Source organism: Chelonoidis abingdonii, chromosome 20 (genome assembly GCF_003597395.2).
Source record: "Chelonoidis abingdonii isolate Lonesome George chromosome 20, CheloAbing_2.0, whole genome shotgun sequence".
NCBI classification, from domain to species: domain Eukaryota; kingdom Metazoa; phylum Chordata; order Testudines; family Testudinidae; genus Chelonoidis; species Chelonoidis abingdonii.
In genome coordinates, this window is record NC_133788.1 from 17,628,798 (window position 1) to 17,642,202 (window position 13,405).

Consider the following 13,405-nt stretch of genomic DNA (forward strand, 5'->3'; position numbering starts at 1 on the left):
AACGGGAAAGGAGGGGGTGATTGAGCTCAGCCCCAGTTGCTATTGATGAAGACAGTTACTAGCCGTTCTGTCCTATCTACTGGGGTGACCAGGAATCATTCCTATTCTACCAGGTGCCCATATTCAGTTAAGCATTTGGACAAGGGGTTCATGAGGACAGTTACGTCCTATTTGCACGCTACCGGGAGGGGCGAGAAGCGGTATGCTCTTCATGCTGCAGCATGCTGTTCTACCAGGCATTCCATGCACACAGGGTGACTTGAAAGAAGTCAGAATGATTTCTTTCCTTTTCTTTCACTGGGGGGAGAAAGACTGAGGCTATTCTCGAACCACGCCAGACCACTGTGTTTGAACTACAGACATTGGAGCTCAGCCAAGAATGCAAATACTTTTCAGAGATGCTGTGGGATGGAATAGCTGGGTCCTCGAGTACCCCTCCCTCCCTCCATAGCGATCCATTTGATTTTGCTTCCGTTACATGTCAGCAGCGCTGTGTAGCCTGAGATTTTTTTCCAACGCTTGGTATTTCGTCTTCTGTATGAGCTCTGATGATCAGATTTGTCTCCCTAAAGCGATCAGATCCAGTATCTCCATACGTCCTGCTGGAGCTCTTTTTGCATTTGGATGACTGCATCGCCACCCGTGCTGATCAGAGCTCCACGCTGGGCAAACAGGAAATGTAATTCAAAAGTTCGCGGGGCTTTTCCTGTTTACCTGCCCGCTGCATCCGAGTTCAGATTGCTGTCCAGAGCGGTCAGTGGTGCACTGCGGGATACCGCCCGGAGGCCAATAACTTCGATTTCCGTCCACACTAACCGTAATCCGATATGTGAATATCGAATTTAGCGCTACTCCTCTCGTCGGGGAGGAGTACAGAAATCGATTGAAGAGCCCTTTATATCGATATAAAGGGCGTTGTAGTGTGGACGGGTACAGCGTTAAATCGATTTAAACGCGTAGTGTAGACCAGGCCACAATCAGACATGATCTTTATGGCAGCAACACACCATAGTTAAAGAGAGTAGTAGCAGTCTACAGGCTCACAGGTGGGAGAACATTATCTACACAGAGACAGGCATTTTTGGGGGGGTGGGATGTGACAAAGCTGGGATGCCAGGCTGTTGGCCGAGCAATGTGAAATTGTTGAGTTATAAATCCCTGAGAGCAATGCTGACAAATCCTTAATTATAATGATAGCCTAAAGCATCATAGTTGGAATCAAATGTTAAAGTCAAGCAAACCTTAAAGATGTTCAGGCACCACCGTGAATGGCTGGGGAATAAGAAGCACAGCAGAAGCAAATATAGAGCGGACAAATACATTTTGAAATACGTCTCTTAGATGAGTTTTGAGGGGGTGAACAGGGCCAGACTGACAGTCCTCAAGACTGATGGTCTCTGCATATCCACAGAATATGCACATCATGGGCAGTAGTAGCATGAGCACTCCAGGCACATAAGTATGTCAGAGGGAAAAATGACCAGGAGGGAGATTTTCAATGGGAAAGTCAATGGGAGCTGGGATCCTCATTCACACTGGTGCTTTTGGGAATTTTCCCTTTGATGGCTAGTCAGCTGGTGATGTTGATTATTATTATTTAGTATTTGGATTGTGGTAGTGCCTGGAAGCCCTAATCAGGAATCATGCCTCTCCTTATGCCAGGTACTGTATATACATATGGTTAAAAGACAAGCCATGCCCCATACAGCTTGCGATCTCAGGATACGAGGACTAGCCCTTTCCAGACCTTCCACTGAGCTGCTCTTCCTGCAAAGAGTTTACAAAAGCAGGGGAGAGATTACAAGGAATGCTGCCCCCTCCAAAATTCACGATAATAATACAGGAGGCAGAGCGAAAGGCACAAAATAAAGCAGCAACAAATGGAGAATGGGAGTCGAGAGGAGAGATGCCCCCAAAAAACAAACAAAAAAAAAAGGGAAAAAGCAAGAAAAAAGCCACAAAGTAGAGGTGGAAAAGATTTTTTTAAATGGGCAACAAGCCCCCTTTCTGTCTCCATGTCAGAAAATCTCCTGCTTTCCAGACCTTTACTCTGTGCAGGCACATGGGTCATTGGAGGGGTGTGCGAGATTGCTGTGCATGACAACAGCAGAGCCTAGAAACTCTGCTATTGGACCCTGGACAATTGCAATCGAAGCTTTGGATTAGACAATTTAAACAGCCAAAGGAGCTGTCTCCAAAAGAATTCAGAGACAAAGCCACTTAGAGTATCTCAGGTCCCTAAAACAAAAGGCGAGACGCAAAAACAGCATCTAATCTAAATAAAATAGCACTCAGGCTGAGCATGAGCCAGCTCCCCCCTCTACACACGACAATTAAAGATCAAAACACTGCATGAACTTTAAGAGAAAGTAAAAGTACAACTTGTAATTACTAGTGATTAAGCCATTGATATATCTGTTAAAGGGGTGCAAGGAGATACCAGAAGGAATCAAACTGGGAATTGAACAGTCAGAATTATTGCAGTACTTGGTATAAAGCAGAGAGAAGTGGGGGAGAAAAAAAATTAACTTCCAGTTATGCCCCCCTGCAAAGCGTCGAAATACATGGGAATGTTTTAACATAGGGCCTGATCTTGCAAGGTGCTAGTGGCCCTTCCTTTTACAAAAGCAAATATTTAGACTAGATAAAGAACTCTGAGTACATTTTCCCCAGGTAACACTAGTAACTAAAATAAGCACATTAGAGTTCCTGGTTTAATTTTATATTTCCATTTCTACCTTACCTTTTTTCTGCAAGCATCATTAAACTGCACCATAACAAAAACACACAAACTGTTATTCTTTCAAGAGAAGCCATAAACCACCTCAAAGCTTTTCAAGTCTACTCTTATCTCATACATTTTCCTCTGGTGGTGGGTTGTTTGTTTTTTTTCCCTCCATGCATTTCAGAAAGGTAGTTTTCCCTGGCATTGAAAATGAGATGCTGCTTCTGAAAACCCCTCTGGAGGATTAAATACATAAAATATACCCAGAAAATAAACCAGAACCTCATTAAAATAATTTTGCAAGAAGAAATCCTACTTTACAATAGGTTTTCAGTGTCACTTAGAAAATTCTTAGAGTCACATATATGTTTTTAATTCAGGACTGTCTATTAAAAAAGGCATTAGGAAAGGATATGAAACGCCATTTAGTACCTTTGTTTATATCAAAATGTATATTAGGCACAGATGAAATCTAAAGTAAAATATTTGTGTGATATAGTTTGAACAAGTGCTGCTTTGCTGAGAGGTGCTAATGAGGCTAGGTAAAGCTGTGAACATGTTGACAGACACTGCTGCCTAATTTATTCTGCTGGGTAATACAAATCCTACCACATCATACTTGCATCCCCAGTCACTTTTAAATATTATAATGCTGCCAATTCACCTATGATCCATTTAGAAAAATACAGGTGATTTTTTTTGAGGGGGAAGGCGGTTCTTAGTCTATGTATGCCAATATTATTCATTGAGCTTTTAAAGAATCTTTGTGTGAGATTGCAAAGCTACTCAATTCTTCGGAATTGATGCACAATTTGGTGATGTTTATGTCTCAATAATAATCTCACATGGAAAGCCAAGGAAAGTGGCATGAGCAATTTTCCTTGCCGTTACTAAATGACACTATGTAGATTTGCCTGAAAGCACTGCAGAAATGCAAGGCATTCTTCCCAGCGTGCACAATGACACCATTTGGTTCATCCTGCCATCTTGTATATGCTGATCAAACTATATATAACCTCCAGCTCCTAGACCTCACCATCACTGCTCTAGACATCTCTTCCCCTGCCTATATCTCAGCTCTCATTGCCCCGTCTGGCCCTGTGCTCTGCCAATTCCACTTCCTTCCATTTTTGCTTTGTGTCCTTCTTCCACACCTAAAATGTGGAAGTCCTCTGCTCAAAAAAGTGATGGTTGGAGGAGTCAGATGGATTTGAACATCAGGTCTTGACTGTGTAAAGGTAAAGCTTAACAGCTGGATGTGGAGGCATGTGGTTGCCTTCTTGGGGCAGCAGGGAGCAGTGAGACTGTACTCAATGGCACCTGAATCCTGCTGACAGTAATACACGTATCTCAGGATATAATATTTTTGCCAGGATGCGCTGTCCTACCGGGCACTTTTGAAGGGGAGTATGGTGCAGTGAAAAGGGCATGGGAAGGTGAATCAGGAGACATGGATTTTATTCACAGCTCTGACACTGACTCATTCATGCCCTTGGGGACATCATTTCACCTCTATGTGCCTCACATACTCCATCTGTGAAATGGTAATGATCATACTCAGTCGTCTTTGAGATCTAGGGATAAAAAGCAATTACATGCAGTATACATATGCATACACACACATTTACATCTATTATACATACATACTAGGTAGCTATTAATATATCTCAATTTAAAGGAGCACGGACTAATTGTAGAGCATTCTCTGTGTGCGGCCCTTTCTTTGCAATAAGCTACTCTCAGTCCTAAATAGCCCAGGTCTCCTGACCTTCAGGGCACACACTACAAGATGCATCTACTTGTGCTTGGTGCTGCAGAGAGGGTTGTTTTTTTTTTAAGGAAATCAAATTTTGTAGGGAAAGGAGTTTGGTGTTTTACTTGTTTCTGTTGTCTATACAAGATCCTCAGTGTAGCCCCTTTTTAATTCTGTATAAATCTAAACAAATAAATAAATAAATATTAGCGCCAAGTAGTATTATTCATCTGCACACATACCCCCTCATCACAGCGATGCAACTTTTGTAGCGAGTTGATAAATTTGTGCAATCAGCATCCAAAGCAGCCACAGTATAAATAATCCTTGACCTGAACATTATTTTCCAATAGTTCAAGACATTTGGATTAAGAACAAAAATCTTTAGCCCGAACCGTGTTTTAAAAATGTTTAAGACGTATACATCTGTGCTGAACTGGGGCTAGTAGATCTTTTGCTCTGTTAAATTGGCACTCAAAGGAACAGCAGCTACAGGATCTTAGTATCTACATGACGTAAGGGATCAAATTTTTAGATGTTCAAAGAAAACAACCGATCCATCACTTATTGAGCACATGAAAAACTCTGCTGATTTTGCAGCTTCTAAAACAGGCCAACGGAAAAAAATTGGCAGCATTAACTTTGCTTCAAATTCATACCACATTGTTACACTTTACAATATATAAACTATTGATTATAAGCAAGCATTACATGCAACTCAATTCCTTTCCCCATATTTTAAGTCACATGCTAGGCAAATAAGGAGTGATTGCTTAATAAACATAGACTTGTAATGCACACTCCATATTACACCTGGGGGGGAAAAACCCAAGTCAGAAAAAAGACAAGAGAAGGGTAATTATATTGGAACCCCAGTGTGTTATGTCCCAGACTACCTGGTTTCAATAAGTGCCGTACGCGGCACATACTCTAAACATATACATTTTGTTAACAGAATAATTCCAGCGCTAAAGAAAAGCAGCACTGAAAGCTTTCCACAATTCAGAATCTACCAACAGCTATTTTTATTGAGCTCAAAGGGCACAATTGTTGCATCTCTCCATACTTTGGCAGGTATTACTTTTCATGAAGGGCACCAGAGTGAAAGGGACAAACAGACATGCACTTTCTTTGGGACATTTGTCATGATGAGGTACTTATAGGGCTCCCATTACCATACTTTCTGAGCATCTTATACTCTTTATCCTCGCCAGACCCCTAAGAGGTAGGGCAGTGCTATTATCTCCATTTTACAGATGGGGAATTGAGGCACAGAAAGAATGAATGACTTGCCATCAGTCACACCAGAAGTCTATGACAGAGTAGTAAATTGAACCGAGGTCTCCTAAGGCCCAGGCTAGCACTCACCCCACTGTACCATCCTTCCCCTCTCCCATTTTTACTCTGGTGCTGGGATTTATTCGCTGCTAAAAGAGTCCCAGGAACAAAAACAAGACAAGTTCAAACAACACCATTTCACAGGCTCTTGGGACATGATTCGCCTCTCTTTTATACCTAGTTTTACATGGGTGTGAACTATACTGACTTTCTGGAACCAAGCCAGTCTCAAAGGAAAATTCATCTCATAGTAATTTAAGATTAACTGTGAATTTCTTTGAGGAACGTGGATTGATTCCTGTGATCAACATGATCTGAACAAGCATAGTAGCACTTTTCTCATGAATTTCTGGATTGAGATCAGATTGGATCTGGCTGTCATTTAATCTCATTGTGCTTCCACTTCATCCTCATCCAATATGGGGACAATCTAGACACAAGGTCAACCCTTGGGGCCAGTTTGACCTGAGTGGGAGAACTGTATTCCACTTATATTTTTACTAAACCTAGATTGCATCCAAAAAAGACTATGGGTCTGATTGTGCATCCATTTAAATCAACGATAATTTTTTGTCCATTTATGTCCCATTCACTTAGGACAAGTGAATAGGACAATAGCCATTGATGTTCTTGCACTGACATCCATAGAGATCAAACTGGTCTGAGGATGTAATCTGTTCTACGCAGAAGAATGGTACCGATCTGATTTCAGACACGTGAACAATGAATAACACCAAGTTGAGTCACCAAACAACCGTTTAGTATGGCTGGTCACACATAATTACCAAATTCATTAACAACAAACAACTTTAAAACAAAATAACATAGAAGGTGATGCAAATCAATGCAAACAATGTTCAGCTACAGTACGTGTGCTACATACCATGTTCCCAAAAACTTAAGCACAACAGACCTTCCAAGGCAGGTTGTAGAATCCCCATCAGTGGAGGTTTTCAAGAACAGGTTGGACAGACACCTGCCAGGGATTGTCTAGGTTTATTTAGTCCTTCCTCAGTGCTGGGGGCTAGACTTGATGACCTCTCAAGGTCTCTTCCAGCCCTACCTTTCTATGATTCTATATTACTGGCTTTTGTAACAGACCCTGGTAAGCCTAGTAATTGAGGGCATAACAATAATATGCATTTCCATAGTAACTTGCATCTGAGGATCTCAAAGCAATTTACAAATATTAGGCTAGGATTTTTCAAATAACTTAGGAGAATTAGATGACCAAATTGCACTGAAAATTCAATTAAAGCTAGGTACCTGACTCCCCTAAATCTCTGGAAAAACCCAAACTTCTTGAATTTTAGCTTTATAATATCCTTATTTTACCAATAGTGAAACTGAAGGATAGTGAGGTTTAATAATCTTCCCATGTAACCAAATAATGTTTTGACCTTGTCTGCCAAAAATGAATGTTCCTTAATGTTGATACTGGTGCAATATTCCATGCATATACACAGTGTATTACAAAACTATGTCTGTAACAAACAAAAAGCGATTGTATACAATATTTGAGTAACACAAGTCTTACAGAGAATAATATCACACTTCAACATCATGATAACTTAAGTTTCACTGGCAAATATGATGGTTTTTTTATGCTTCCACCAATTACAGAAAAATTACATGTAACATAGATCAGGAGGACATGTATTTGAGCTAAAATACATTGTTTTGTTTGTGAAAATGAAAAAAGCAACTAATAAAAAACAACTTTTTTATAAAAACTCCCATTAAAAGCCATGTGCCACTATATTCCTGTGTGACATTATTAAAACTCAACATCAATATCAAACTCAAAGCGAACACTGCCATTTCATTAACACATTAGTTGTGGGATGATCAATAAAAATTTACTTTAAACCACGCCATATGTCGCTTCCAACAAAGTTTTATTATTCAGATTCATCAGTTAGTGCTCCAGCCCCCATGCAATTAAATCCCATTTAGCGGAAGCGACCTTTTGATTTGAACTTGTCATTCCTACAGCTGGTTTGGAGTTTAACAGCACTTTTAAATAATGAAAACAAAATGTCCTGTGAATTAATGGTGGAGTATTGAGAACCCTCCACTGGGAAATTCCTTTCATGCTCCCACTTCTAATGGTAACACACACACACACAAAGTGGGGGGGGGGAGTACAGGCACATTTTAACATGTTGTAGCATATCTGTAAACATCGTTAATCATGGATTAGCAGATGGTAATGTTAATTGCACCTGTGGAAGTAACAAGACCTCAAGGTTGATTACATTTACAAACTCCGATTATCACTACGGTGCGGCTGGAGGATTCAACACAGTACCCAGAGGTATCATTTATTCAGGAAGAACAGTCTGCAAAATGAATCAACAAGCAATATTTTCATCACAACCTCTTTATAAGTCTGACACAAACAAACTTGGGACAATTAACAGTGGTTGGGACCCAGGATATTGAATGGGTGGAACATTGGATTTAACAAAGGGTATGTCTATACTACCCACCGGATTGGCAGGCAGCGATCAATCCAGCAGGGGTCAATTTATCGTGTCTAGTCTAGACGTGATAAATCGACCCCTAAGTGCTTTCCTGTCGATTCCTGTACTCCAGTGCCGCGAGAGGCACGGGCAGAGCGAGGTCTAAGTATGTCGACTTCAGTTATATTATTCACGTAGCTGAAGTTGCATAAGTTAGATCGATCCCCACCTCCTCCCTCCCAAATGTAGAGCCAGGCCAAACATGATATGGCTAACAAAATAATGACTGTGTAACTTTCTTGAAAACAGCTCCAGGAAAAAGAAGGAAGAGGAACTTTTTTAAAAGCTCTTTAAAGGGCCCAATTCTGGGACGTGCTAAATCTTCTCAACTCTCATTGATAGGAATGGGAATGGAGGAGACACAGGGCCAGATTTTTAAAGATATTTAGACTACTAAAGATGCAGATAGACACCTAATGGGATTTTCAATGGGAGACAGACATCTAGGCACTTTTGAAAATCTCACGAGGCACCTATCTGCATCTTCAGACACTTAAATACCTTTAAAAATCTGGCCCACTGAGCTTAGTGCCAGTAAGTCAATGTAAATAGTGACAGACTGCTGAATCAGGGTTTAAGTGCCAATCCAGCATCAGATCCACCAGCATGCATCCATAGGGACTCTCAGTGGGAATCTATATGAGCACAGGGATCTGCACTAGCAGCTCTCAATGCAGGATTTTGGTAACTTTAACCAGTCATCCTCTCAAAAACAAAAGAGGATCACGTTACACTGATTTCCAGACTTTACACTTCAAATCAGAACAATGAACAACTAGACAAGTTACTGCAAAATCATTGTTAAATTCCTAAAAAGAACAAGCTGGGATTTGTTCACAACTTGGGATTGGCAGCATTGTGTGTATGTTGTTTTCACATTTAATGTTTGTATGCTTTGGGGGAGAAGGTTAACTGGCATCACCTCTGAAAAGGGACATGTGTGAGCCTCAAAGAAATTAACATGCAGAGTTAATCGTATGCACGAGAGATGGGGTATGTATGTGTAAAATTCTCTGAATTAGGAGCCAAAGTCAAACCAAATGGAAGTGAGTATTAACCGTTTTAAAGCTAAGAGAGAGGCGTTACACTCAGGCTGAATTAACCCTGCATGAGGCAGAGCGCTGAAGTTTGGTGGGGGATTTTCTATCTGTCTGAGAAATTTTAATTGTGTAAGAGCCAATAAAAACAGGCTTAGCACAACAGGCTCAGTGTTGCAGCTTGGTTAGTAAACTTAGAGGCTATCAAGATCATGTGGATATAATTGTGGCCAAAAAATATACATCCACTTAGAGTGCAGGCACTGGGTAAATGGATAACTTAGAGAACTTTGTTCACTAAACAGCATGACATATCTAAAACAAATGACACTATATCCCTTTTAAGATATCATAACAAGAAACAAGAATTTGATACGCACTATTTGTTAAGAGGGGACACTGCCAAGATACAAAAAAAGGTATCTATTTTTAAATCCCTCACTGAATTACAGATACAAAACTTTCCCTGATTAAACCTGAAAGAACGTGTAGGGCGGGCAGAGATGTTCAAAGAAGCCTGAGGGTACGGCTGCACTACAGTAGAACTCCCACAGCTGGCCATGGCAGCTGAATCGGGCTCCAGGCGCTCTGACTGTGGGGCTATACGATTGCAGAGTACATGTTCAGGCTCAGGCTGGAGGTCTGTCTACTTTGCAATTTTACAGCCCCATGGCCCAAGCCCCGCAAGCCTAAGGCGTTTTATGGCCATGCAGACATATCCAAAGAGACTTGGACACAGTGGCCCCAGTTAGGAAAAGCATTTATCTATGTGTTAAGCTTTATGCACGTACCTAAGTTTCACTGAAGACCATGCACCTGAAGCATGTGCTTAAGAACTTGCCTTGCAGTAGTGCTCAGGAGCCACTGTCATGGATCAGGACCTCAAGATGCTGTACAAAAAAACAGATGGTTCCTGCCCCAATGTATTTACACTCTAAGTATATGTCAAGAAACAACAGGTGGATACAGACAGATGTGAGAGCACCAGGAAACAAGGAGACAATACTGGTCAGCATGATGGGCAGTGGTCTTAGCATACCAGCTGCTTAACCATTGTTGAGTTTTAAGGTATAAGCACATTCTTAAATGCTTTCCTGAATTGGGCCCATTACAATTAATGGAATTTGGGTGTCCAGATCCCTTAGGCAGCTTTGACATTCTCAGGCTTCAAACCTCCTTTACTTTTCACCATTTGCACAGTCTGTTTACCTTCTGCACTTCATTCACTTTATTTATTTTTTTATTTTAAGTATTTTAGCAATGAAAATGGAACTGTTTCCCTTTTACTTTACAGTCCAGGCAGTTCTCCTGCACTAAAAAGATATTGGCCAGATTCCTAACATGGGAGGGAGGGGGAGAGGGAAATGATTAAATGAATTTTAAAACTTTAAAATCTATCCATTGAAAATAAAATATACTTGTATTTTTAGAAGTAGCCTCCATTTGTGTATGCGCAATTTTGCACGTGTAAATACCTAAATTTGTACTAACATCTGCTGTACTCAGTACTATTAGAATTTATTATTCTTTGTCTTGTGAAAGCCCTGGTCATGCACCAGGACCCTTTGGTGTTAGGGGCTGTACAAACACAGAACAAGGAGGCAGTTTCTGCTCCCAAGGAGCTTCCAATCCAAGTATACATGCAAATCTCATTGAGACAAATATTTGATTTTAGAAACAGGTTTTAGGTAGTAGGGTTTTTTGGTTAATGTTTTAAAGCACAAAACCTAAATTTGAGGTTTAAACTAAATTAACGGAGTCCCTTTAAATAATGCCTCACTTGAACAGAGGAGATTGGGCGTGAACCAGATGTACTCAGCTTTGTCTGGGCAAAGACGCAATGTGCATGAAGTATCTACTGAACTAATAAGGAAAATATTTTGCCAGTGTGCTTAGACTCTTTGACTATTGAAAAATCATTGTAGAAGGGCAATTATTAAATTTTAAAATCAATTTGGTAAATATGTTCCTGGAAAATAATCCATGACAAGCAGCAGGGAGGGAAGAATTGACTTTCAAATTACACACTCATGTTATTCATATTGAAGTATCAAAGAGATGGTATGTACAAACAGAAGTAATCAGCCAACATGTTTTGATCTTGCAGATGTACACAAAAATGACAATTAATAACTTCCTTTATGATATGAAGCTGGGAGTTTTTTACAGTTACATTATAGGGACAATTATATTCAAGCTCAAGGCTAAAAATAATGAAAGACTATAAAACTACATTTTAACATTTAAAAATACCCAGGAAATTAACTGGAAAAGAAGGCAATGATCCAATTAATGAATTGGATGTATTAAATCAGAGGGCAAATGAGATAGCATACAGCTCTATTGCAAAGGGCATGATCCTGCCAGGGGGCCAAAGACCCTTGGCCCCTGTTGATTTCAATGGGATTCACAGGTGCTCAGTGCTTTTTAGGAAGCTATCAGCATCTTGCAAGATAGGGGTCAAAATATGGAGAGAAATTCTGATGGCAAATGATCGTGACTACCCCAGCCACCTGGTCAACTGCTGCAGTGAAACAAGGGTGAGAGAATCAAGTGACCCTTCCTCCATGGAGATTTGGATAGGAAGAAGCCTAGAGAACAGAGAACGCAGTCCCGACTGGGTGTTAATATGCTTACAATACCTTTAATACAGCATACATAAATACAGGAACAGATATGCAATTTTAAGTACTCAGTGCAGCTGTGGAGCTGGCAATTTGAATAATGCCCGTGTACACAAGCGTGTCAATTCATACCCCTACCCTATGTCTGCATTAGACCTAATGTGGTCACTAACACACCAGATGTATTTCCATAGAGATCCAGCAGTGTGTTAATACATAGACTCATTAAAAATATTAAAAAACTATGTTGCTACCATGAAATGTACACTATACGCCACAGCCAGCCCTTCTCCTTTGATCCTCTATTGCCAAATTAAATTACCAAAAAGACCATAAAAGAGTGAGAGCACAAGAATGAGAAAAAATAGAGAAGGAGGCAAGGAGTCTGTCATCCCTTTTGGTAAATACAATTAAACAACTACAGTTTCTTATTTTTGATATGCACGTGCAAACTAATAGTTAGATCTATAAAACCTATGGAATAATCTACCAAGACAAGTGGTGGAAACCTCTCTACTTGGCACATTTAAAAACAAAATTGAACAAAGCACTTGCAACAGTACTTACAATAGGGAACAATTATGCACTTCCCAGGGAGACCTAATAGGTCTTCCCCCACCTCTAAGCTCTTCACAAACTTAAAGCCAACTTCTGCTAGGCTTCCGCATGTGAGTAGGCATGGCTGAATTTTAAGGGTAAGACTAGCAAGATTTGGCTCTTAATTCTCACATTTCTGACCTCCATATCCTCTCGCTTCCAAATGCATTCCTTCCTTCTATGAGAGTGGGAAGCACTGTTTACACAGCAGCATGTTGTGGTATCAGGAAGTCAGAATTGGGACTTCACAACAGACAGAAGCTGTGTGGCAATAAACAATAACAACAGACGGATAATACAACATAATGTTCCAAAAGTTCCCACCAGTCTCCACTCGTATCAGAACTGCTGTAGGTGTAGTGTCTGCAAAGTACTTTTGGAACCTTCAGGAAATGGGAAAAATAATTATCAAACATATTCACGTTATTTACAACTGCCTCTTTGTTAATGTGTAGCTTTGCTTTACTATTCTTAGACTTGAAATTACAAGTCACTTCTCAGCATACATAGAGGATCTAATCAAACCTAAAGATGTGCTTCCCCTTACCAGCTAATTACATCCAAAAATTAGTTAGTGCATAGAAAAAAAATATATACCTACCTATACGACAAGAATAAAGAAATGGCTTTATTCTCCTCTCCTAATGTTAACAAGGATGGATTTTGTTTGCTTCTAAGGCCTGGTCTACACTACGCGTTTAAACCGATTTTAGCAGCATTAAACCAATTTAACGCTGTACCCATCCACACTACAAGGCCCTTTATATCGATATAAAGGGCTCTTTAAATCGGTTTCTGTACTCCTC

At 40.2% G+C, this 13,405-nt stretch overlaps 1 long non-coding RNA gene across 1 annotated transcript in view; it reads right to left on the reverse strand.

Annotated features, from left to right (window-relative positions):
* Nucleotides 1–13,277, reverse strand: part of LOC142045785 (uncharacterized) — an 87,283-nt gene extending 74,006 nt beyond the window's left edge. The window contains exon 1 of the long non-coding RNA XR_012654655.1: nucleotides 13,201–13,277. This is a non-coding gene — a long non-coding RNA (uncharacterized LOC142045785). The remainder of the gene's footprint in view (nucleotides 1–13,200) is intronic.
* Nucleotides 13,278–13,405: the final 128 nt, after the last annotated feature.